The following is a 23,633-nucleotide window of genomic DNA, read 5'->3' as shown; positions in this document are numbered from 1 at the left end:
GAGCACCCAAAAATGTGTTTTTTGATTAAGTATGTTTTACCAGACATTGCCCATGTTTTTGTGTCAACTCCAAAGACTGGCAGAAGGTTACACAATTAACTTTAAAACTAAGCCTTTTGAAAATAATTGTTCCTTATATGTCCCTCATTGTGGAAAATAAGGTGGCTTTTTCTGAAAATTCAGAAAATGTTATGAGCCTTTGGCTTATAACTTTTGTTAAAGTATGCCTATGGCAGTACTTTCAATTGTCCTGTTGTGTAGCATATGTGACTAGGATCTGGAAACGCACTGTTAAAGGAACAGTCCTGTCTTTACTGTGTTTTAAAGTCAGATAAGTTTTTGTAATGGTATAAAGCCTTTCTAATTGTTTTCCCTCACTTCATTTCTACTTCTGAGATGGAGACTGGCTTTTTCCCCCCTTTCAACCCTTTCCTAAAGAAAAGGCTTCAGGACCAGAAACTTGAAATTTTATTTACAATTTTTTAGCTTATTACAAAGTTCTTCACAATCCATACCTGCCAGCAGCACAATAACTGTTTACTACTAATTTTAAATGTTTCCAACCTTGAGCCTTCATGGGGCAAACATGCTGATGTAACTAATTTTTATGGAAAATGTTATTTGCCCATAATGCTTTTTTTAATTTCTCCAGATCTTTTGGGTTTCTAATACCATGACGGGAATGGACCCTAGGAAAGTCAAAGTACGATTAAAGTTCATGAAAGTAGTAGTATTTCGATCTTTGATGTCAGCCAGAAGTGCTCTTTGCAGCACCTGCATTATGCCTAGTAATGACACCTTCTGTAATTCATACAGGGTTACATGCATCTCTCCCAGTCGTGTCTCATCAGCTCAGTGCACTGTGTGCAGACAGAGCATTTGAGAAGGCCAACCCCCTTAGTTCTTAAAATTGAACTGCATTCTGTTTCCTCCATCTCCACTGGAAAAAAAAAAGGAAAAAAAATTGCACTTTATTCAGCTGCTTTTACTGTAATTGTGTTCTTCATACTTTATAACCTTATTTTTGCTGTGTGCTCTTAAGTGTTCAAGTGCTTTTAATCTGCTTCATTTATTTCTGTTTGTTAGTAGCCTGATTAAATGTATCTGTTATTCTAAGCATCTTAGCTTTGGTTTTAGCACTTGTGCTTCAGGCTAGTTACTTTACATTTAAGAAGATTCTTGTGGTCTACACTTTTGTGGACAAACCCTTATCAAAATCTTCTCTCCAGAAGTCTACCCAAGCATTCGGAACACTATGTCTTGACAATTCCCATCAGTTTCGTGTGCCAGTCTGGTCGACATGAGCATACTGTGTACCCACTGCCTCATGTTTACTGACAGCCCTCTTCTCCTAGCACAACATGTTTCCACCTGTGAGAAATGCATGTACATCAGTACATCAGTAACCTGGAGTACATGCTCTCTCATGCCACAGTTAGTGTTCCTGACAAAGAGGAGATTGCCAGCACAAACACCAAACACACACACACACACACACACACACACACCTATGCAGAGGTCCTCGATAAAAACTTACGTAATAGCAGAGACCTCCAAAATGCACTCACAAACATTTCACACACAACAGCAAACACATCATACACAGCACACCAGTGTCTCACAAACACAGCCCATAAGGCAAAATAATAAACCATCACAGCCCACAAGACATAACAGTAATCCAAACATACTGGTCATTGGTGACTCAATTGTGAGACACACCAATGTGTTCCTTACCAGGCTTGGCAAGGAGAAGGTCATGGTCAGTTGTCTGTCTGTTGCCAGAATCTGCCACATCACGCACGCAGTTAAGTCTCTGTCAACAAGTACAAGTACGACTCTGTCATTGTCCATGTTGGTGTGAATGACTTGAGACGTACCTCCCTGGACTATATGAAGAGAGACATGATTGAGCTCTGAGTATGTGTTCCAGGCAGGTATGACCCTAGCCCTAAGCAGCGTCCTACCTTCACAAAGAATGATACCACAGTACCAACAAAAAGAATTGACTTCAACAATTGGCTTAGTTTTTGGTGTCATTCCAAGGGGATCCAGCATCTGTCTGCCTGGGGTGACATGGTCAACAGGCCTCGATGCTTTGCCAGAGATAGCCTCCACCTGTTACCACTGGGTTTCCGGATCCTGGCCAAGGCTCTTGCCTCCTCCCATGGTGCCTTGTTTAGGCAATGTTCCAAAACTTTCCAACATAAAAGATCTCTCAAAAAGCAAATTGAAGGTCATGCTGCTTAATGCTAGGAGTCTTAACCTGAAAATAGACTCACTGGAGGCTCTCATTGCTCTGGAAATGGCAATGTCTGTGCAGTCACGGAAACTTGATTCAGGGCTGCGGTGAGCACCCCTGCTTTACCAGGCTATACCTCATTCCACACATTCCGACCCCAAAATGAGGTTGGCAAGACTAAGGGTGGTTGAGTCTCTATCTTCATTAAGGACAGACACACCTCCAGACTGATTTGCCAACATGACGCACTGGAAGTACTCCATGTGCAACTGACAGTTGACAAGACACCTATCCAAGTTATAACCAGCTATAGACCCCCCCCCCTCCATGACTCAGGATACCCACTCCTCTTACCTGGATCTACTTAATTCCATCAAGGTACCCCCTAAAACCCTGATCCTTGGTGACTTCAACTACCCCACCATAGGTTGGGTGAACTATTCCTGCACTAATGCACTCTCTCAACGATTCCTTGACTTCATCAGTTCTAACGCACTAGACCAGCTCGTCTCATCCCCCACAAGGGGAGATAACATTCTGGATTTGGTTCTCACCAACATGGGTGACTGTTACATCACTCCCATAATATGTTCTTCCCTGGTGAGATCAGATCATCAGACTGTCTCATTCAAAGTTCATGTCCTACCCCCCCCCCCCCAAGCTGTAGTCAAGCTAAAAAAAAATTTCAAAAGCTGACTACAACCTACTAAGGGAGGGTATCTGTAGCTTCACACCACCGCCCCCCTCAGAGGATGCAGACAGCTATGCTGACCAGTACACCAATGCAGTATACAAGCACCTATACAACTGTATGGATTCAGCCATACCCAATAGAACTAAAACCTGCTCCTCAAGGAAACACAAACCTGGTTGGTGGACATCCTCTATCAACAGGGTTACAACAAAAGGAAGAAACTGTTGTCCAAGGGTAAAAAGGAACAAATTCCAAATTGGAAAATCTCCCTCCTTAGCCTGAACAAGCAAATTAGATCACTAGTGAAAACCTCCAAGGCCAATTATGAATCGAAACTAGCTTCCAAAACAAAGGGAAACCACAAAGTCTTCTTCAGTTACGTCCACAGAAAAGCCCAGGTTTGTTCCAAATTAGTACTTAACAGTATCACTTACACTGATCCTGTTGGCTTAGCCAACCTGTTAGCAGATGGGTTCAGAGCAGACTTCACTCCCCCTGTCCTCGCCAAAGCCCAGGTTTGTTCCAAATTAGTACTTAACAGTATCACTTACACTGATCCTGCTGGCTTAGCCAACCTGTTAGCAGATGGGTTCAGAGCAGAATTCACTCCCCCTGTCCTCCCCAAAGGCCCTTTTGACCTCCCCGATACTTGTCCCGCACCTCACATCTCTGTTGATCAAGTGTTACAGGCCCTTTCCAAGGCAAAGAACACAGCTTCCATGGGACCTGATAGTATCCCAGGATGTATTCTGAACCATCTCCAGCAAGAACTGGCTTCGCCATTGAGCACCCTATTCAGCCACACCCTAAGTACAGGCTTCATTCCAGCAGAGTGGAGAACTGCATTGTCATCCCCTTGCACAAAGGTGGTGCCACTACTGACCGTGGAAACTATCGTCCCATTAGCGTGACAAGTCTGATCTGTAAAGCCATGCATTGTATTATTAGGGATCTCATAAACAAGGACATAGTCAATCTCCAAGCACTTGACCCCAGTTTGGATTTGTCAAGGGCAGATCTTGCCTGTTGAACCTGGTTGACTTCTTTGAGACTGTCACCTAGGCCTTGGATGAGGGAAAGTCAGCGCATACAGCTCACCTTCTTGACTTGGCCAAGGCCTTTAACACAATCCCCCACTCGGGCATCATCGAAAATCTAACACAACTTGGTGTAAATCCTGATCTCATCAGGTGGGTGGCCAACTGGCTCACCAACACAACCCTCAAAGTCAAAATAGGCACCTCCAACTCCAATAGCAGATCTGTCGCTGGTGGAGTTCCCCAGGGATCTATCTTAGGACCATGACTGTTTGGTATCTACTTCTCAAAGGTCCAGGCAAAGACAAAAGGCCTGTGGCTGACCAAGTTTGTGGATGACTGTAAGTTGGGTGCTGTCATTGACTCCCCAAATGATGTTAACATACTGCAAGAGGGTATCACTGCAACTAATGACTGGTGCCAAAGTCATGTCCTCAAGCTAGATGCAAAAAAATGTATCATCATACCGTTCAGCAAAAACATGACCCCTACTGATTACCACATTAACGACAACCCTCAAAGCACACAAACTGTGGCGAGACACCTGGGCATTCAGGTTGATGATGACCTCACATTTGACCATCATGTCGCAGCAGTGGTCAGAAAAGCCTTTTACTTGATTCATCTCATAAGTAAAGAGATTACATACAGAATAAAGGAGGTTATTACTTTTCTGTACTCCTCCCTCATTAGATCAGTAATTGAGCATAACACCTCGTTTAGTGTGTACCTCTCCAAACATCTGCACCAACTGGAAAGGCCAAAGAAGTACCTCACAAAGAGAACCCATAGCCTCAAACCCCTGTCATATGCAGACAGGCTCAAATCACTATCACTACTTGGTATCATACAGACTGCTCAGAGGTGATCTGTGTCTCGCCTACAAGGCAATCTCGGGCCCTGCCCTACTAGAGATGCTGCATATCCGTAAGTCTAACTGCTCACGCATTACCCGCTCTGAAATAGACTTCCCGTACACGTCAAACAGAGCACCTCGCTGACCCTCTTCAAGCACAAGATTGAGGAGTGGATGGGAAACCACAAATTTGTACCAGGGGTTCCTCCTGTGTCCCTCATTGACAGGGGTGACAGGTCCTGACTGAGGTTTCTTTTTGGGGATAAACTCTTGGCCAGGCTTGTAAGGGCCCCAGGGCCATAAGCCTAGTAACCTCCTGTGATCCTATGTATTGGTAACATATCTAAATACGATTGTAGATTCTTTTTTTAATAAGACCCATTGCTCCTACTACTATTGAAACTGTCTGGGCATCTTTCTTCCACATTGCTCTCATTTCTGCCTGCATATCCTGATATTTTATGACTTTGTGTGTCTCTCTGTATGCAAGACACTGTAGTCACTGGGTGTGGCAATTTCAATGATCAGTGCTACTTTTGTCTTCTTTTCATGGACCACTATATCCTGTTTTCTAGCATCTGTCTTTTGAACTGTTGGTAATGGATGATCCCATGTGATGCAAACTTCATCATTTTTTATGATACTTTGTGGCTCATGTTTCCAGTGTTTGTCAGCCAATTCAATACCATAATGTTTGCACAATCTCCAGAGCAGCAGTCTTGCCACATTATTATGCCTTTCAGTATACAGTCCTTCTGTCATTAGTATTTCGCATCCAGCAATGAGGTGTGCAACTGTTTCCAATTCTGTTTTACAAAACCTACATTTATCTGTTTCTCCCACATGTTCAATGGCCTTTGTAAAACTGCATGTACGTAGCCCACTGTCTTGGACCTCCAATGTTAACCTTTCATCTCTTGGTTTAAATTCACCTCTCCTTAACCATTTCTGCATTCATTCCTGATCAACATGAGGTTCTCCCAGAAGATTTCTATACTTGCAGCTATATTTATGTATTTTCCATATTTCTTGCCTTCTCATCTGGTCCTTCACCTTATATTCATTTGTTTTTTGGCACATTCAATTGCTGCCTGATTTTTACCTATTTCTGGTTTGATTTCCATTCCTGCTTAATGCTGATATGCTTCTGCTAGATTAAGAAGAGAAGTCATCTTAGATTTATTCTCTTCATGTTTCAAAACTTTCACTACATTTGGATCTTGTGAGGTAAGCAGATGTGTGGAGTCCCACGATTGCATATCTATACATGTAATCAGTTTTAAGGAGGCCCATCCATCCTTCAGAACAGGGAATATATAATCTTGGTTTGCACTAATTTTTATAAATCATTTGGTGAGCATGAAGCATCCTTCTTGTTTTCCTACCTAATCTACCAGAAACGTTTTGGGGCCAGTCAGTCACTTCAAAACTGTAAGTTAGGACAGGAAGAGCAAACTGATTTATAGCTTGGATTTTGTTCCTAGATGTCACCGCTGTTTTCAGGATTAATTTAAGTCTTTTAAAGTATTGCTTACTAAGTTCTATTTGCATTTGTTCATGTTTTATTGTTGATCCTTCATCAATTCCCAAATATTTATACACTCCCTCTTGCTCAAGTTCTTTTATATCACATTCTTGCCCCCAAACTGATGTTTTACTGGTGCTGCAGTTTTCCTGCTTTAAAGGTTGCTTTTGCATATTTATCAAGACCAAATGACATTCTTATATCATCTGAAAATGTTTTGACAACTTGCATCTGTACTTTCAGTTCCTCATCTGATGAGCTATACAGTTTTAAGTCATCAACAAAGACAAGTCTTTACACTTTCTTGTTTTCTAGGAGCCAAATTATAGCCATGGCCTAAGCTGTTAAGTAGACATCTTAATGGGTTAAGGGTAAGGCAGAATAGCACTGGTGACAGAGAGTCACCCTGGAATATCCCCTTTGAATTTTTATCCCTGGAATAATAATTTGTCCTGTATCATGGCTTCATTGCAAAGTGGTGTGCCACTGTTTCATAGTCACTGTAATTAGTCGATCAGTATAGGGTGCATCTTATAAATTTTTAAGCACTCTTTTATACATGAATGTGGAATATATCAAATACTTTTTTTGTAGTCAGTCCATGTCATACTTAGATTTTTCTCCTGTTTACAGTTCTCCACTATGACTATTTAACAACAAATGATCCTTTGTTCCATATGACTTTCTTTTATTGCCCTGTTGTTCTACTGCCATAATTGAGTGTTCTTCTAAATGACTATAAACTCTGTCGGCATCAATTCCAGTGTATAGTTTATACATCGTCAGAATACAAGTTATTGGCCTATAATTTTTAGGGTAGCGTGCAGGTTCACTCTTAAGTAGGGACATTGTTTTTCCTGTTAGCTAGGTTGGTGTCTGTTCAGTGTGCGCATATAAATAGTTCTTACTCATTGCTAAATCTTTGTGCAAAGATGTTAATACTTTTAGCCAAAAGGTAGGTACTGCATCTGGGCCTGGGGTTTTCCAATTAGAGGCTTTTCTTAACTTTGTTTCAATCTCTCTGGTTGTTACTTTATCCCATTTCATATCCTGTACCTTTAAACTTCTTATTCCTTCTTTTTGCTTCTTCTATCCATTTAGCACCTTTGTTATATTCCACAGGATCTTCATAGATACTTATTCAAAATGTATCTATTTCTAGTTTTTGTTGGCAGTCTTTCAGTTCCTTTTGCCTTGTTTCCCAATTGTCTGAAACATTTTTGGGTCATTAATAACTTGCTTATTTTGTACTTTTCCTTTATATTTTTCTGCGTATCGTCTAAGTTTTTCTGCCTGTGCTGAGATTTTTTTTAGTTTATTTGCAATAGTGCATGACAGATCTTGATCTCTTCTAATACTGCACATTGCTTTTATCATGTCTGTCTTTCTTAGTATTTTTGTTTATCTGTTCATTCTTCTGTAGTCTTCTAACAGTGACATTTCTTGTCTTAATTGCTTTATAGTTTTCTCTATTTGATACTTCCATGATGGTATTCAATATCTCCCCTTCCTTTCCCTCACTACCCTGTGTTCTTGTGGTAGAACATTATCAGTTATTAATTTAGCTGTACAGTAATATATCCTGCTTACTTCTGTTATATCACATGGATCTCTATGGACAGTCATAATTACTGTGTTCATTTGTTTTATCAAACATCTGACTTTGAGTTTTATTGACCTTCTGCAGTCTTTCTTTCATTGATCTTAATATGTATATATATGTCTATTAAATCAAGTAATACTTCTCTTAACTCATTTTCTTCTAAACTAAGGACACATTTTTTTTGTTTTCCATTTCCTGCAGGCATTCTTTAGAAAGTTCTATAGCATCTTCCTGTGGCACATTCTCTTCAATTTCATCCTGTGCCATCCGTTGCTCTGTCATATGGGAACTCACTAGCCTATCGCTCCTCAACATTGACTGCATTAGAGTTTCCACAGATTCCTGTTCCTTCCCTTGTTGTCCAGTTTCAAGTGAACATTTATACTGATTTCCTGTGGAAGACTCCAAAATATCTTCACATGGCACCTGACCAGTTGCTTCCTGTTCCACTGGTTTCCCCTTAATTTGGATATCATTGATCTGTCCTGTTGTGGTGCTTTATGAATTACATTTTCTGCACTGAATCCTTCACTTCGCCAGGTACTCAATAACCTCAGTTTCTATTTCTTTAACTTCTCCATTACTGATCTCCTTTTCATATTTCCTCTTTGTCTTCGTATTTTTTATATTGTAAAGTTTTCTATGTTCGGATTCCTGTGCTTGTATTTCTCTTTAAATATCTGTGGTGCTGCTCTTTTTTGTATTGGTTAGTTTTGCTTTCTCATTTGCATAAATAATCCACTATATTAAATCTCATTTTCTTTCCAATGTCCATATTTCCTCTTCAGATGTCTCGAGATCTTCCTGCTTCTCCTTACTCTGGGGACTCACTTCATCATGCTGTGATGTAACCTGTGTTAGAACTTCTACACTAAATCTTTCACTTTTCAGGCACTCCATAACTTCAGCTTCTATTTTTTTAACTGCTACTTTACTAATCTTTTTTTCTACATTCTCTCTTTGTGATACTATTTTTTTATTGTGAAATTTTCCATATCTTGATGCCTTTGCCTGTATTTCTCTTTGAATATCTTTGTGGCTGCCTTCATTATTTTGATTAATTTGGCTTTCTCCTTTGTATAAATATTGTACCATATCAAATCTATTTTTCTTTCCCGTGTCCATATTTCTTTTTTATACTTTTTAAACATCTCTAGATTTTGTTGTTTATATTTTTGCATTTCTTCAGATGCTTCTTTTTCGAAACAGTTCACAGTTTCTTGATCTATATACTGTTTTTCACAAATCTGTTGTATTTATGAATGCAAATTTTTATTTGAAGGTTCTGACAGTTTTTCTTGTGGAAGTAGTTTTCTTTCCTCTAATTTCTCTCTTAATTGTTTTGAATATCTTGTGTCTGGAAATTCTGGGCTTTTTGCAAAATAGTGACAATACAAAATTTCTTTCTTATCCTCAATAGTCCACTTTATCATCTTCATGGCTGTTCTTTGGCCTGTCAGTTTTTGTGACTTTTGGGAACTTCTACTTCCTTCTGCAACAGGGGGGCCATCCTCCCCCTTGGCCTGGCTTGACCCCATTATAGGAATGTTTCCATATTTTGAGGATTCTACACTGTCATCTTTTCCAGTCCTGGCACCAGTGTGTCTACCAGTATCGGGCACTTTTTATCCTGGGTCTTATGCACCCAGCTATCTTTTTAAATTTTTAACCTACTTCTGTCCATGATATGTGCTGTATAAATACAGTCTATATATCAGTGTCGTCTGGGTGAGATTTTGTGAAAACAGGGTTCAGCTCATGAAGGTGCCCATAATGCTGTGTGAGGGCACAGTGATGAGATTACAATGCCGTTGCATGTTCCAGCAGATCATTGTCCCTTTCACTTAGAAAGTAGGAGAAAAACTTTTGTGTCTGAGACTCATCAGTGAAAATGTCAGTGACCTTTCTGCATGCACTCAGTGTTGCATTTTGTTTCATATATGTCACACTGTATCTGAGAATTCATATAAAAAGATAAAAACTTACCATTTTTCACAGTGATATTTTGTAAGTCCTTGGGTTCTGTCTTCCTCCATAAGTCAGCCAGACTGGTGCATTTCCTGGCTTGCAACGTACAGCTAATTAGTGAAGTTGCTCTTTGTGGTTATCAGGTTTATTCACCTTCAGAATACCAAAAGGTTTAATATTTTTACAGCCCAAGTAAAAGAACAAATGCAGATCTATACGGTAGCACAAAGTTGTAGGGTTTAAGCCTGAATAGCTTTATGACTCCTCTGTGTGTGAAATGAAAAAGAGCTACAAGTTCCATGTTGTTTGTTTTCCTTGGCCAAAGCATGTCAGGCAAAATGATGCAAGAAAAAGAAAGACATATTCCAAATGAAAGTATCGTGAGCTTTATTCACCCTCAACATGGCATGCAGTGAGGAAGGTGACTAGGCTACAAATGCTGCAGAGGGGGAGAAATTAATAAGGCATGCTTTTAATATGTGAAAGTATGGGGGGGTCATTCTCTAAGAAGGGCATAGTTGTCCTTCTGGAAAATTTTACAAAGATTATTTTTATTGACATAGAACTAGCAATATGTTTAACACAATCATAGCAGAGAGGAGTCCTACAAATGGGTTTATGTATAAAATTTTTATCAGAACTTTCTTCTGTGCCTCTGGGTACATCAAAATTTTAGTAGTCCAGATGTTGTACAGTAGAGCAGTAATAAAGGTACACTGACATAAAAGAATACTCCAAAGATCATTGTTAATCTGTAACCGAACACAAATTATTAATGCACCATTAAGAGCTATTATAAAAAAACGGTACTCAGGCTTCTGGATATATCTGTTACTAATGCTGCTGACAAATGCCCGACCAACCTGATTAATTGAAAAGCAGTAATTGTTCACTGTCCACACTGCTTGACTCTCTCCTGAAAACACAGAAAAGCAGTTGGCAAAAGAAGAAAATGTCCTTGCGACTAAACTTGCTGTTGTGGTTTGAGGTTAGCAAATGTTCCCACAACAGCCCCAGAGCAATTTCTATCTAAATCAGTAACTGATAAAACATGCAAGTTAATTAGGCTGAGAAAACTTAAAGGCAGTACAGTATCCTTGATCTCATCCTCACTTAAGACTAAGCTTAACACAAGGATAGTTTTTGGAAATGGTGGAAAAGAACAAACAGCCTCACATAATGTAACAAATTTCTGTCACAAAGAAAGGCCTGCATGCTAGCCAGAAAAATAGCAACATCTTAAATAAGAAGGCAACAGGTATTTGGTGGACACCCCCCCCCCCCAAAAAAAAAAAATCTGGAAGATGGTAAGCAGTGTAATCAAGAAAAACATATTTGACAAAAATACTTGCTCCTTATCTCAGTTCACTTTTCTTTCGGCTTTTCCCGGTTAGGGGTCGCCGCAGCAGATCCTGTCCGGTCATGATTGGCAGTGGAGTTTTACGGTGTCGAGTTGCCAGCCCAACCTTCTACGGAAGGTACACACATGCACGCACTCACGCCTAGGGCCAATTTAGAGTATCCAATCCACCTAGAGCATGTCTTTGGGATGTGGGAGGAAACCGGAGCACCCAGAGGAAACCCCCACAACCACAGGGAGGACATGCAGACTCCGCACAGAAGGCACCCCAGCCGAGGATCAAATCAGAGAACCTCTTGCTGAGAGACGGCAATGCTAACCGCTGCACCACCGCGGCCACCCATCTCAATTCACTATAAGTGACATAATTTAATTTGGTAGTGTTTGGGGGCCATCTTGGAATATTACTGTCATTATCTTGTGAGAGAAGGTAATTTGCTGATCTGATGTCATTTTCATGCATTCCTCAACAATGGGTTTGGATCCGACCTTCACTCGGCCACTTTTTCCAGCTCTTGTAACACTGAAACTCTCAAGCTCCTCCCTTACCTATAATGCACTAATCTCTTACATTACCTCAGATCTCATTTGCTGCCATTGCATACAGATGTGGTCACTGTCAGCTCTTGAGCAGTAGTAGGTTTTTGTGAGTAAAAGCAGAAATGTCTTTGTTTATCTTTTTACCTATTTCTTAGTAAAGTTCTCCACGTATCCTGCCTTGCCTTTTCTACACGTTTTAGTGTAATCCTACAGTACCATAGTTGGTATTTTCCCTTTCTTTTTCTCTCTTATATTTTTTAGGCATATTCTTCTATCACCATTGTTGGTAATACTTTCCTTTTATCTTTCTCTAACAAAAAAAAATAAAAAATCCTTTTATTTTCATTCTTGTGGAAAAGATATGTCTGAAAAACCCTCCGGCTTTAAAAAATTGTATGGCCTGTGGCCATAAAATTCTGCTATCTGATGCACACACTGTGTGTGTTTATTGTTTAGGCCTGGCCCCCTTGGATTCTGCTTGTGATATTTGTAAGGCCTTCAACCCGAGGACCCTTATTTATAGGAGAAATAAGCTAATTTTGCAAGGATTACTTCCAGCAAAATCTTCCAATACAGCATCTGGGGCTCAGACCCTAAAAAAACACAAAATAAAATGGCTGAAAATTGCTCCCTGGAGCCTGCAAGTTCCTCAACTCCAAGTTCGGAACAGCTTCTTAAGATTTAAAAACCTTCAGATCAGACCTTTTCAGGTCCAAAGACAAAATCTTCTGGTCCGGCAATTTCAGTTACAAACACAAAAATGTCAGATCCACCCCCTAAGAAGAAGGATACGGATAGATCACCACAGAGCAGATCTCCTCCAAGCCTGGTTCTGATGCCCTCTCATCTTCCATCTCCTTTCTGAAAAGGCATCATCATTGTAGGCTTTCATCAATAGCTGCTGCTTCTCATTCCCCCAGAAGTCTGACTGAAACACATGTGGACAGGACGATGAGAAAATTCCTCTCGACCAAATTCAAATAGGCGTTCTCCCAGCTCCTACCCAATCGGGTCCGGAGACCTTTGTGAGTATTACCCCAACTATTTTGTCATCTCTGATCCAACCTCTGGTTTCGGAGCAGTTGGAGCCAAGATTTCTGGATCCATCCATCATATATCTGAAGAGCATTGTATCTACTATGCCGGTACCATCTCTGTGTGGGCCGGCTCTGAGTATGTCGGAGCTGGATGACTCTCGGAGCAGTAGTGTTGGAGCCAGATCCTGGGTGTTAGAGTCAAATCTGAGGTTGTTGGAGCCATCTCTGCCCCTTAGATCCTCAGCACTGGACAGCTCAACTTAGACCCCTGTCTCAAGTGGTTTGTCTTTGGGTTGGAAGGAGCCAGTGGTCTAGGAGCATGTCTTCTCTGAGCCATCGGCCTCTTTCTCTCTCAGACATTCTGCTTTTGAGGTAGTGGCGAGAGTTTTCTCTGCTGCAAGAGAAAGGACGTATACAACTACTTCCAGACTCATTTGTCTTTGCATCTTGAACATCAGGTTTCTGCACCACAGAGACAGCCAGCCCAAAGTCTCCAGGATAACTAGCAGGGTACATCGATTCTTCTGATGCTTCTCTGGAATATATCCCCCTACTAAGTCTCTTGGAAGAGAAAGTGCAAAAGGAGGCACTTAGACTCTCCTCAAGGGTCTGTCATGGAGGATACTGACTTCAATGAGGGGGAAGGGTCCCCAAGATCACCACCTGATGGCATCACCTTTGGAGACATACTAGATATCCTCAAGAAAAGGGGTGGCTTGGCTACCGACAACCCTTCCCAAGAGGAATCGGTATTCCTGGAAGCCTTTGGAGCTGGCCCATCTACCCTCCTGGGTGACTACACCAACTGACAAGCTCATTGATTTGATCTCTCTGTATGGGCATGGAAGGAAAGTGATTCCATTGAGCCAATCCCCAAGAGACCAGACAGGATTCTGGCACCACCCAAGGACAGGGAATTTTGGAGCAAGTGAGTACCAGATGATGCTATGGTCATAATTGCGGACACAAAAAAGGAACTTGCAGAACAAAGTTCCTCTGTTCATTCCCCTAACTGACAGGGAGTCTAGGGCACTGGACAGATTCAGGAAGAGTGTATATGCTTCAGCAACCTTTGCACTTCGTTCACTGATTATTTGGCACACTTTACTAGACTCCAGAGGGATTTGATTAAATAACTTACCAAATCCCTCTCTTGGACTGTAACTATTGAGGCAGAGAGCTCAATTGTCTCGCAGTCTATTTCAAACTCTGTTTCCGTAAGGCTCATTTCCCATGCAGCTGAAGATACCTCAAGGGTGGCGGGTTCAGGCATTTCCATTAGGAGGCATGCCTTGATGTGCCTGGGTGATTTCCTGGAGCCCTTCAAGTCTTCTTTCATCAGTGCTGCCTTGGATGGAATTTCTTTATTTGTCCCCAAGGTTAAAGACACATTATCCAGGTGTTTGCAGGAAGGTAAAACCCTGTCTGCTGTGGGCATATGTTTTTCGAATCCTCAAAGGACCTTTTCTAGGAATCGGTGAGGTGGCTGAAAAATGTGGTTGAGAAAGTCACAGGTTCCCTTCCAAGATCAAAGTGGAGATAGTTTCCCCCAGGGGTGGGGGGGGGGATTCTAACTGAGGATGCCTCCCACACAGCAGAGGAGGGCCGCAAAACCAAGGATCTAGAAATACCTTCTCTAACCGATCCTACCAGCGCTGCTGAAAGGGAGCCTGATTGTCCTTCTCTGGAGGCAGTCAGGGATCTCTTATCCCTGCAGCAGAGACTCTTGCTAGAGATCACAAAAGATTCGTGGGCACATAGGATTATTTCCAGAGGGTATGTAATACACTTTTCCCTCCCCCCAGCAATAAACAAAATTCCTGATGTTTCACCCAGTCAGAGGAAAGCAGCAGCACTAGAAATAAAAAAATAAAAAAAGCTACTAGAAAAGAGTCACCCAGGAGGTGCCCCCAGACCAGAAAGAGTCTGGAACTTACTCAAGGTTCTTAAGTGCCAAAGAAAACAGGGGACTGGAGACTAATTTTAGGTCTCATCATTCTAAACAAGTCAGTTCAGTACACCAAGTTCCATATGGTCATGGTTCAGTCCATTCTGTTTTTTCTGTACAAGGATAACTGGATGTGTTCAATAGATTATTAGGATGTGTACTATCATATAAAAATGAACAGATTATTCCAAAATATACCTGCACGTCTGGCTGGGAGCCAAACATGATCAGTTCAGAGATCTGCCCTTTGGTCTCACCACAGCCCCTAAGGTGCATGGCAGTAGTGGCAGCTCATTTGAGACTTCAGGGATTCTGTGTGTTTTTTTTTCTTAGACGATTGGCTCATAACCGCTCCAACCAGGCAACATCTGATCAAAGCACAAGATTCTGTACTCCAGTTATGCTCTCACGTAAGAATTACTATCAATTACAGTAAACCTCAGTTAGAACCAACTCAGATATTGGAGTTCATCAGAGCTTTGTTCAACACAGTATCCTTGACAGCCTTCCTTCCTATACCAAGGATACAGACCATACATTTCCAGGTCAAAAAAATAATTTAGAATTCTTCTCTTTCAACTCGATTGATCCTTCAAGTATTGGGATCAATGTCTCCTGTGATAGTTTTCATTCCAATACTAAGATACCACATGAGAATTTTTCAGTGGACCCTAGTAACTCAGTGGTTTATTCTTCACCATCCTTTATCCACCCAAATCAAGATAACTCAGGCATGCAAAAATTACCAACTTTTTAGATGTACTCCGATTAGATAATGCGGGTCACCCCTTCATTCTCCCTGAGCCCAAGGCCATAGTTAACACAGATGCGTCCCAAATCAGAAGTCTGAGGCACATGGTCCCATGAAGAGGCCAATATGCATATCACTGTCCTAGAAATGAAAGCTGTCCTCTTAGCATTGCAGGCCTTCCAAGACTCACTTCCCTTCGAGACCATTGTGATTCAGATGAACAGTTTGATGTCAGTGGTCTGGTACGTCAAAAAACAAGGAGGAACCAGATCTTATCCCCTGTGTTGAGAAGCTTTAAGAGTGTGACAGTGGGTGATATTATCCAGTCGATTACTGATAGTAATGCACATTCCGGAGAAATCCAGCGTGATAGCAGACAAGTTAAGCAGGTCCATTCTAATATCTCATGAGTGGTCACTCGACATGAAAGTGGAGAAAAAGGTATTCTGTAGATGGGGCCACCGTTGCTGCAACCTCCTTGCATCTCCCCTCAACAACAAGTACAGCAGGATGTCCTTCTATTCATATGCTGCAGTATTCATAACATGAGGGAGTCCCACCACCAGCTGACTCGTACATCCTGCCAGTATATAAAAGTCTATTGCTACGGTGAGGTACGTGCGACACTGCACATCAGCAAAAGTGCATCGTCCATAAAGAGACATCGGGTGTAAAGCAAACGTAAACACGTACCAACCTTAGAACTTTTCTGCAGCCTGTCCAATTGCCTGATCCGGTCATCACTCATCAGACAAGTTGCGAACCTTGGTTCAGATAAGTACCCATTGGGGTTTTTTCTTTAATATTTTGGCTACTGTGTTCTGCTGTGATTTACATGTCAACTAGGAAGGGCAAGTGTCAGTGTGGAAGGCAGATTCCACATAAGGACTCTCATGACCTTTGCTTGTTTTTGCCTTGGCCCAGACCATGACCAATACTGCCTGTCCTATCTGTAAGAACTTCGTACCCAAAACCCTTCGTAGCCGTTTAGCTTCCCTGAAGTTATATCTTTAGAGTCAGCATCTTAAGCATCTCACATGTGGCATGGAGGCTGCATTAGACCCTTCAGACAAGCCACAGCCTAAAAAGGCCAAGAAGCCATGGCCTGATTTACCCACTGTTCCCTCTGATCTGGATGTCCATCCTGAGGACGATGTGGGCCCAGAGGCCATCCTGGAGTCAGTAGACATTCCTTTGATGGGTACCAGAGTAGAGGCCATGAAGGACCCTATCAGCACATCCTCTAGGGAATCGCAGGTGTCCAACTTGGGCATAGGGGGTGAACCACAGCTTGTTGTTACTGAAGGCCCCTAGTGGCGTCACCCAGATCATTGTGCGAGAGGATGTTCCTACCAACATTCTGGAGTGCAGGCTGACGTCTGGCCCATCCACCTTCCACCACGTGGAGATTCCAAATAAGAAAAAGCTCAAGACTAAACATGTTTCTCCTGCCCCCCAGAAACAACCACTAGATTGGCAGGCCTTTCCCAAGATCTAATCAATGTCTTTATGGCCTGATAACAGACCTCAGCTCCCTCTCTCCCTTCTTCTTAATTTCTTCTCTCTGCTCCTTTAAAGAGGACTTCTGAGGAGGTTTCCTTGGAAACACCTTTGGGTTATGTTTCACTAGAAGAGGAATCTAATGGCACTGATTTCCCTGGGGGAGGATACCTCCTTTGGGAAAACTATACTTAAGATGAGAGAGTTCTTCAAGTGGAACTGCTGCCAGATCTCTGACATCCAAAAAAGGTACTACAACCTCCTACAGATGGATTCCTACTCTCCATCTGCCACAGCCCCATGTTCTGCCGGCCTTCTTATATGCCTTTGCAGCTGCTTTAAAGTACCCTGATTCCCAGCCGCTAGCCCCCAAGCTCCCAGATAGATTTTATAAGGTGCCTGAGGAATCCAAATTCCTATTCAAATGCCCCTCTGCAGACAAGGCATTAAAAATGCTGCCTTCTACCTCCTTGCTTCCCTCAGATAAGGAAAGCAAAGTCATTGAGAGAATAGGAAAAAGGTCTATACCTCTGCTACTCTGGCCTTCAGGGCAATTAATTATCAAACTCATATGGCCAAATATTCCTTGGCCCTTCTATCAGATGCAGGAAAGCTACTTTCTGAGCTCCCTGATTCTCCCACAAAGGCTAAGCTCTCATCCATTCTTAATTCCTTGGCCCAGATTAGAAGGCACTCCATTAAGTGCAGTTATGATGCTGTTGAGGCCTCAGCTAGAGTAGCAGCATTTGAGTCTGTCCTGAGGAGGTATTCATGGCTCAGGGTCCATCCTTTGCCTGATTATATTAAAGCAAAGATCATGGATGCTCCTCTGGACAACAAGGCCTTGTCTGGTACCTTGGCTGCAGAACTTTTTAAATCTTTACAAGAGAAGGGCAAGGAGCTGCAAGATCTAAATATCTTTGTTTCCCCTGTCCCTAGGTTTCAGAAGAATTATCCCACCAAAACCACCTTTGTCAGAAAGCCTTCCAAACCCTAATCTTCCAAAGGTAAGAGAGATTCTAGGAAATAATTTCAGTCTAAATCTGCCTCTTCTACCCCCACCCAGAAACAGCCCTTTCAGGCTAAGTCTGGTAGTCTGTGACTACCCACATCCAGGCCCATAAACTCCTCTGTCTCTTGGCCTGTCTCTCTCTGCTTGGAATCAGATAACCCAGGACTCTTGGGTCCTATCCATCGTCCGACAAGGATATTTTATGGTACGGAAAACTCTTTCCCCCTTCAGGGGTATTCCACAACCGCCAAAAGAACAATTGGAACTTTTCCCCAGGTCATATCCAGCCTTCTTTCTCAAGGCACTATTCAGAAAGTGCCACCCTCCCAAGTTGGAAAAGGATTTTACTCCAGGATGTTCCTGGTTCCCAGGAAAGATGGCCCTTGGAGGTCCATTCTAGACCTTTCCCATCTAAATACATTTCTGAAAGTTCCCACCTTTTGTATGCTAACATTACCTACCCTTCTTCCTCTCATACTTCCCCAGGCCGTTATGGAGTCATTAGACATCAAAGATGCCTGCCTTCGTATCCCCATTCGTCTTCAGTTCAGGAAACATTTTCGCTTTGCTATTGCTTCCTCACATTTTCAGTTCTGTTACTTGCCTTTTGGTCTTTCTACGGCACCGAGGATCATCATGAAATGCTTAGCTCTTATCATAACCTACTGCAAGCTACATGACATTCAGATATTTCCTTACCTAGATGACCTACTTATCCAGGCCCCATCTCCAGACATCCTTCAGGAAAACCTCTCCTTCACAGTCTCTCTTGGAGAGTCTAGGCTTCACGATCAGCTATTAGAAATCTACTCTGATCCCTTTCCAAGACAACATTTTTCTTGGCTGCAGGATTCAAACAGACAGGATGCTAGCCTTCTTACCTCCAGAAAAGGTCCTGCCCCTAACTTCCTACTTCCAGGACCTCCTGCTTCTCCAATCCCTGACTACCAGGGAGTTGCTATGTCTCTTGGATTTCATGGTCTCTACTATCCCCATGCTCCCTTTAGCCAAATTACAAATGAGAAAATTCCAGTTGTTCTTGAAGACCGTTTGGATGCAAAACTCTCATCCTCTAGAGTTTGCTATTCCACTCCTGCCTTGCTTGAAAAGGGAGTTAAACATGTAGATACTTCAGGTTGCAAGCAACCCAGGTCTACCCTTACAACCACCTCTCCCCGCTCAGGAGCTGTACATGGATGCTTCAGACTTAGGATGGGGAGCAGCACTGGAATCCTGGAAGGCCAGAGATGTCTGGTCTCCAGGCCAAGCAAGGAGGCACATCAATATAAAGGAGAGGAGGGCCTTGATTTTCTCCCTCCAAATCTTTAAGCCTATGCTTTCTCCAGGGGTTCTAAGGTGGTTCACTGGCTTTACAGGCCTTGGTAGTTAGCCTTGCACAGCCAATTCTCCCTTCAGGCTGTCTGTATTCCCTCGGCTCAGAATGTTGTGGCAGACACACTCAGTAGGTCAATGACTCAGTCCCACAAATGGATGTTACACAGGGATGTGTTTTTGGACATGGTCCATCGATGGGGTATACCTCAGGTAAATCTCTTTGTGGCAGACACACTCAGTAGGTCAATGGCTCAGTCCCACAAATAGATGTTACACAGGGATGTGTTTTTGGACATGGTCCATCGATGGGGTATACCTCAGGTAGATCTCTTTGCCTCCCCCATGAACAGACAACTTCCCAAATTTTGTGCCAAGGTCTCAGATCCCTTAGCATGGAAGGTGGACACTCTATTGTTCTCTTGGAAGGGGAGGTTTCTGTATGCATTTTCCCCTTCCCACTTCTCCAAAGGGTCCTGCTGAAAATCCATCAGGAGCAACGAGAAATCTTGCTGGTGACCCCCTTTCAACCAAGACAGGATTGTTTCCCCCTTTTCCTGCATCTGGCCAAGGGCAATCACCACAAGTTACCCCATAGAATGGACCTACTCACACAAGACAAGGGAGCTCTAGTACATCCACATATGCCAACTCTAAATCTGACTCTGTGGGTGATAGGATTTTGATTCCCTTCAGACACCTTTTTTTCTGAGGATGTGCTCCAAGTTCTGCAGGAGACCAGAAAACACACACCTATGAAATCCTACATTTCCAAATGGAAGAGGTTTTCCATCTGGTGTCTCAGAAAGGATTTACAACCACTATTAGTAGATGTTCCAGTGGTCTTGTCCTATCTATGTGAATTAATGAAGAGTGGTCTGTCTTACTCCTCAGTTAAAGCCCATCTTTCTGCTATCTCTGCATGTCTGCCTATGTCCCCCCTTTAGCTTCCAGGTTGGAAGTTAAATGTTTCTTAAAAGGCGTCCTTCACATCAGACCATAAATTAAACCAATTCCTCCTCCTTGGGATCTCAATTTTGTCTTTGAGAAACATACATTGGTCCCTTTGAGCCATCAAGTTCCTCTTTTCTGCAACATTGCACCTGGAAAACTGTTCTTGTGGCCATTACTTCTGCCAGAAGGGTATCTGAGTTGCAAACTCTGATATTGCCCTCCCTCGTCACAGTTTTCCATAGGGATAGGGTCTCCTTACACACTAATCTCTCTTTTATGCCCAAGGCAGTTAATAATCTCTCAATCAGTCTATCAACCTAACTTTTTCTCTTCTCCTGAATCCTCCAGTGAAAAGATTCTGCACACTTTAGATGTGCATAGGCAACTCATACTATTTGGATAAAACCAAACCAATCCACATGTCTGAACACCTGTCTGTTTCCTATCACCCAAGGGTCCTGGACCAACCTATTTCCAAGTAGACTGTCTCCTCTTGGATTTCAAAAGCTATTTCTTTCTGTTGTATACCCAGTGGAAAGAATCTCTCCTCTCCTGTTAAGGCACAATCCTCTGGAGCTTTCTTAAGGGTTGGACATTTGCTCTATCCTGGAGGCAGCTACCTGGTCTTCTGTTCATACCTTCACTAAACACTATAAATTAGATGGCATTTCCAGGTTCAGGGCTGGTTTTGCCAGAGCTATTTTGCATGGGTTTATGGAGAATGCTTCTGTTCCTCCACCCAGTTTTTCCTCTGCATGAGCTTTGGTGCTCTCCTTCATGTTATGAATACTGCAGCATATGAATAGAAGCACATAAAATAGTTGTATAAAATTTTACCATAACCATAGATGTCCTTCTCTTCTATATGCTGTAGTATTACTCACCCCCCGCCTCCCCCTGATGCTTGCCTGGATTCTGGTGACATGTTTTCCTCACCTAAGATCAGGTTGGTACTTTTTGCGACATTCAGTTCTGAGGTTGGTACGTACTGACCTGTGCTTTATACCCAACATCTCTTTATGGCCAATGTACATTTGCTGATGTGCGACGTCACATGTACCTCACAGTAACAATAGACTTTTGTATACTGGCCGACGTACAAGTCAGCCAGTGGCAGACTCCCTCATGTTAAGAATACTGCAGCATATAGAAGAGAGGGAAATCTATGGTTATAGTAAGAGTTTACACAACTATTCTTCTTTTGCCCTTATCCCCCCACCAGGGGAATCACTGAGAGACACCCTTCTCCACAGTTGGTCCCCCAGTCTCCTCTAATCCCCAGATTCCTTCATAAAACATTCTCGATTGAAGAGCACAATCGTCCTCATTGTTCCTTATTGGCCTCATCTGGTTCTCTTCTTTGGTTTCATCTGCTTTGCCCGCCATGGATTCCGGATGCAGTTCCAGACCTCATATTTCACCTGACAGATATGATACATCCGGACATTTTAGGTCTAAAGTTGACCGCATGGTTTCTCCATTTCTGTTGATAGCTAGACAGCGCAGGCTATCCTCCCCCATCTGCCACATTCTTTTATCTTATAGGTTCATAGGTTTATACTAGGCTATCTGCCCTAAGGCATTTATAAGCCTAGCCCAAATTTTTGTGGCTTACGCCACCCCTTATATGAAAAAATACTGTGCCCATTAGTTTGTTGTGCCTCTGTCCAGCAGTGACACAGAGATGATTCCCGGGGTAAACCTACAATCTCCCATCCACAGGTCTAGATTTCTCTTGAACAGAGTCAGCGAGGTGCTCTGCCTCACATGGACCGGGATTTTATTCCACAGCATAGGGAGTCTCTGAGTGATAAATCTATCCCTCCAGCACGTCCTATTTATATCCGTGCTAAGGTTTAAGTCGCTTGCTCTAGTGGTTTTGGTGGATTTGGATTTTTTGAGGTGGAGCATGTCCATTAATTCCGGGTTGGACATGGCCTTGTATGTCAGGCACATGTCACCTCTGAGCAGACGGTATGCGACTGAATAGAGCTGGAGTTTCTTCAATCTGGCAGCATATGACAGATTTTGGAGTCCCTTTATCCTTTTGGTGAGGAACTTTTGGGGTCTCTCCAATTGCTGCAGATGTCGGGTGAGATACATACCGAATGGGGCATTGTACTCGATCATTGGTCTGATAAGTGAAGAGTACAGGGGAACAATGACCTCACTAGATCTGGATGTGAATCCCTTCATGATCAGATGGGCAATGTAAAAGGTCTTTCTAACCACTTTAGCAATGTGAGTGTCAAAAGAAAGGCCACTGTCAACCTGGGTCCCCAGGTCCCTGATAACCTCTTCTGTGCTTAGTGGATTGCCACCTATATGGTAGCTTGGGGTTACCTTGTTTTTCCCGATGGGTATGACTATACATTTTTTGGCGTTTAACTTCAGGCCATGGCTCTGGCACCAGCTATCTGTTTCCGTGAGTCCCTTCTGAAGGATATCCGTGTCCGATGCACTTTCCACTATGGCGCCCAGTTTGCAGTCGTCTGCAAACTTTGTCAGCCAAAGTCCTCCCATGTTGGCCTGTACTTCTGAGAAGTAGATGCCAAACAATAGGGGGCCAAGGACCGAGCCCTGTGGGACACCACTTGTGACCGGCTTGGAGTCTGACACAGCGCCAGCAACTCTAACCCTGTGGGTTCTGTCCTTAAGCCAGTTTGCAACCCATCTTGTGACATATGGGTTTACATTTAAGCTGGTAAGTTTTTCTACAATACCCGAGTGGGGTATTGTGTCGAAAGCCTTTGCAAGGTCAAGTGCATGTGAAATAATTCCTGCTTTAAAACTTCAGCTTGGCCAGCTAAGAACTTTGTTATTTGCAACTGGACGTATAAGAGAATTTAAGTACCTTTATCTGCACTTTTTTTTTAAAAAAATACAGTATTTAATTTGAGTGTTGAAGGAATTTTTAACTGAAGTTACTCTGCTCTTCAGTAACTTGAACTGAAGCTAGTGTTGGCTGAATTTTGTTATTTGCTAGTAATTACAGGTGTGGGGGTAGCCACATTCTTTGATTTCCTGTCTTTGCATATTTAAACTGGTGCATGTGAAATAATTCCTGCTTTAAAACTTCAGCTTGGCCAGCTAAGAACTTGGTTATATTCAACTGGACGTATAAGAGAATTTAAGTACCTTTATCTGCATTTTTTTTTTAAAAAAATACAGTATTTAATTTGAGTGTTGAAGGAATTTTTAACTGAAGTTATTCTGCTCTTCAGTTATTCCCAACCACCTCACAAAGCTTCCACTAGAAATTTACAGAAGTAAA

General features: G+C 42.4%; 1 protein-coding gene across 3 annotated transcripts in view; it reads left to right on the top strand.

The window, feature by feature from the left end:
• CCDC61 (coiled-coil domain containing 61) overlaps window positions 1-23,633 on the top strand; it is a 934,642-nt gene that overhangs the window by 612,644 nt on the left and 298,365 nt on the right. The window lies entirely within an intron of this gene.

Source organism: Protopterus annectens, chromosome 1.part0 (assembly GCF_019279795.1).
Source record: "Protopterus annectens isolate FY-2018-M chromosome 1.part0, PAN1.0, whole genome shotgun sequence".
NCBI lineage: Eukaryota > Metazoa > Chordata > Ceratodontiformes > Protopteridae > Protopterus > Protopterus annectens.
The sequence above is the reverse complement of the archived record's forward strand: the minus strand, read 5'-3'. Positions and strand labels throughout refer to the sequence as shown.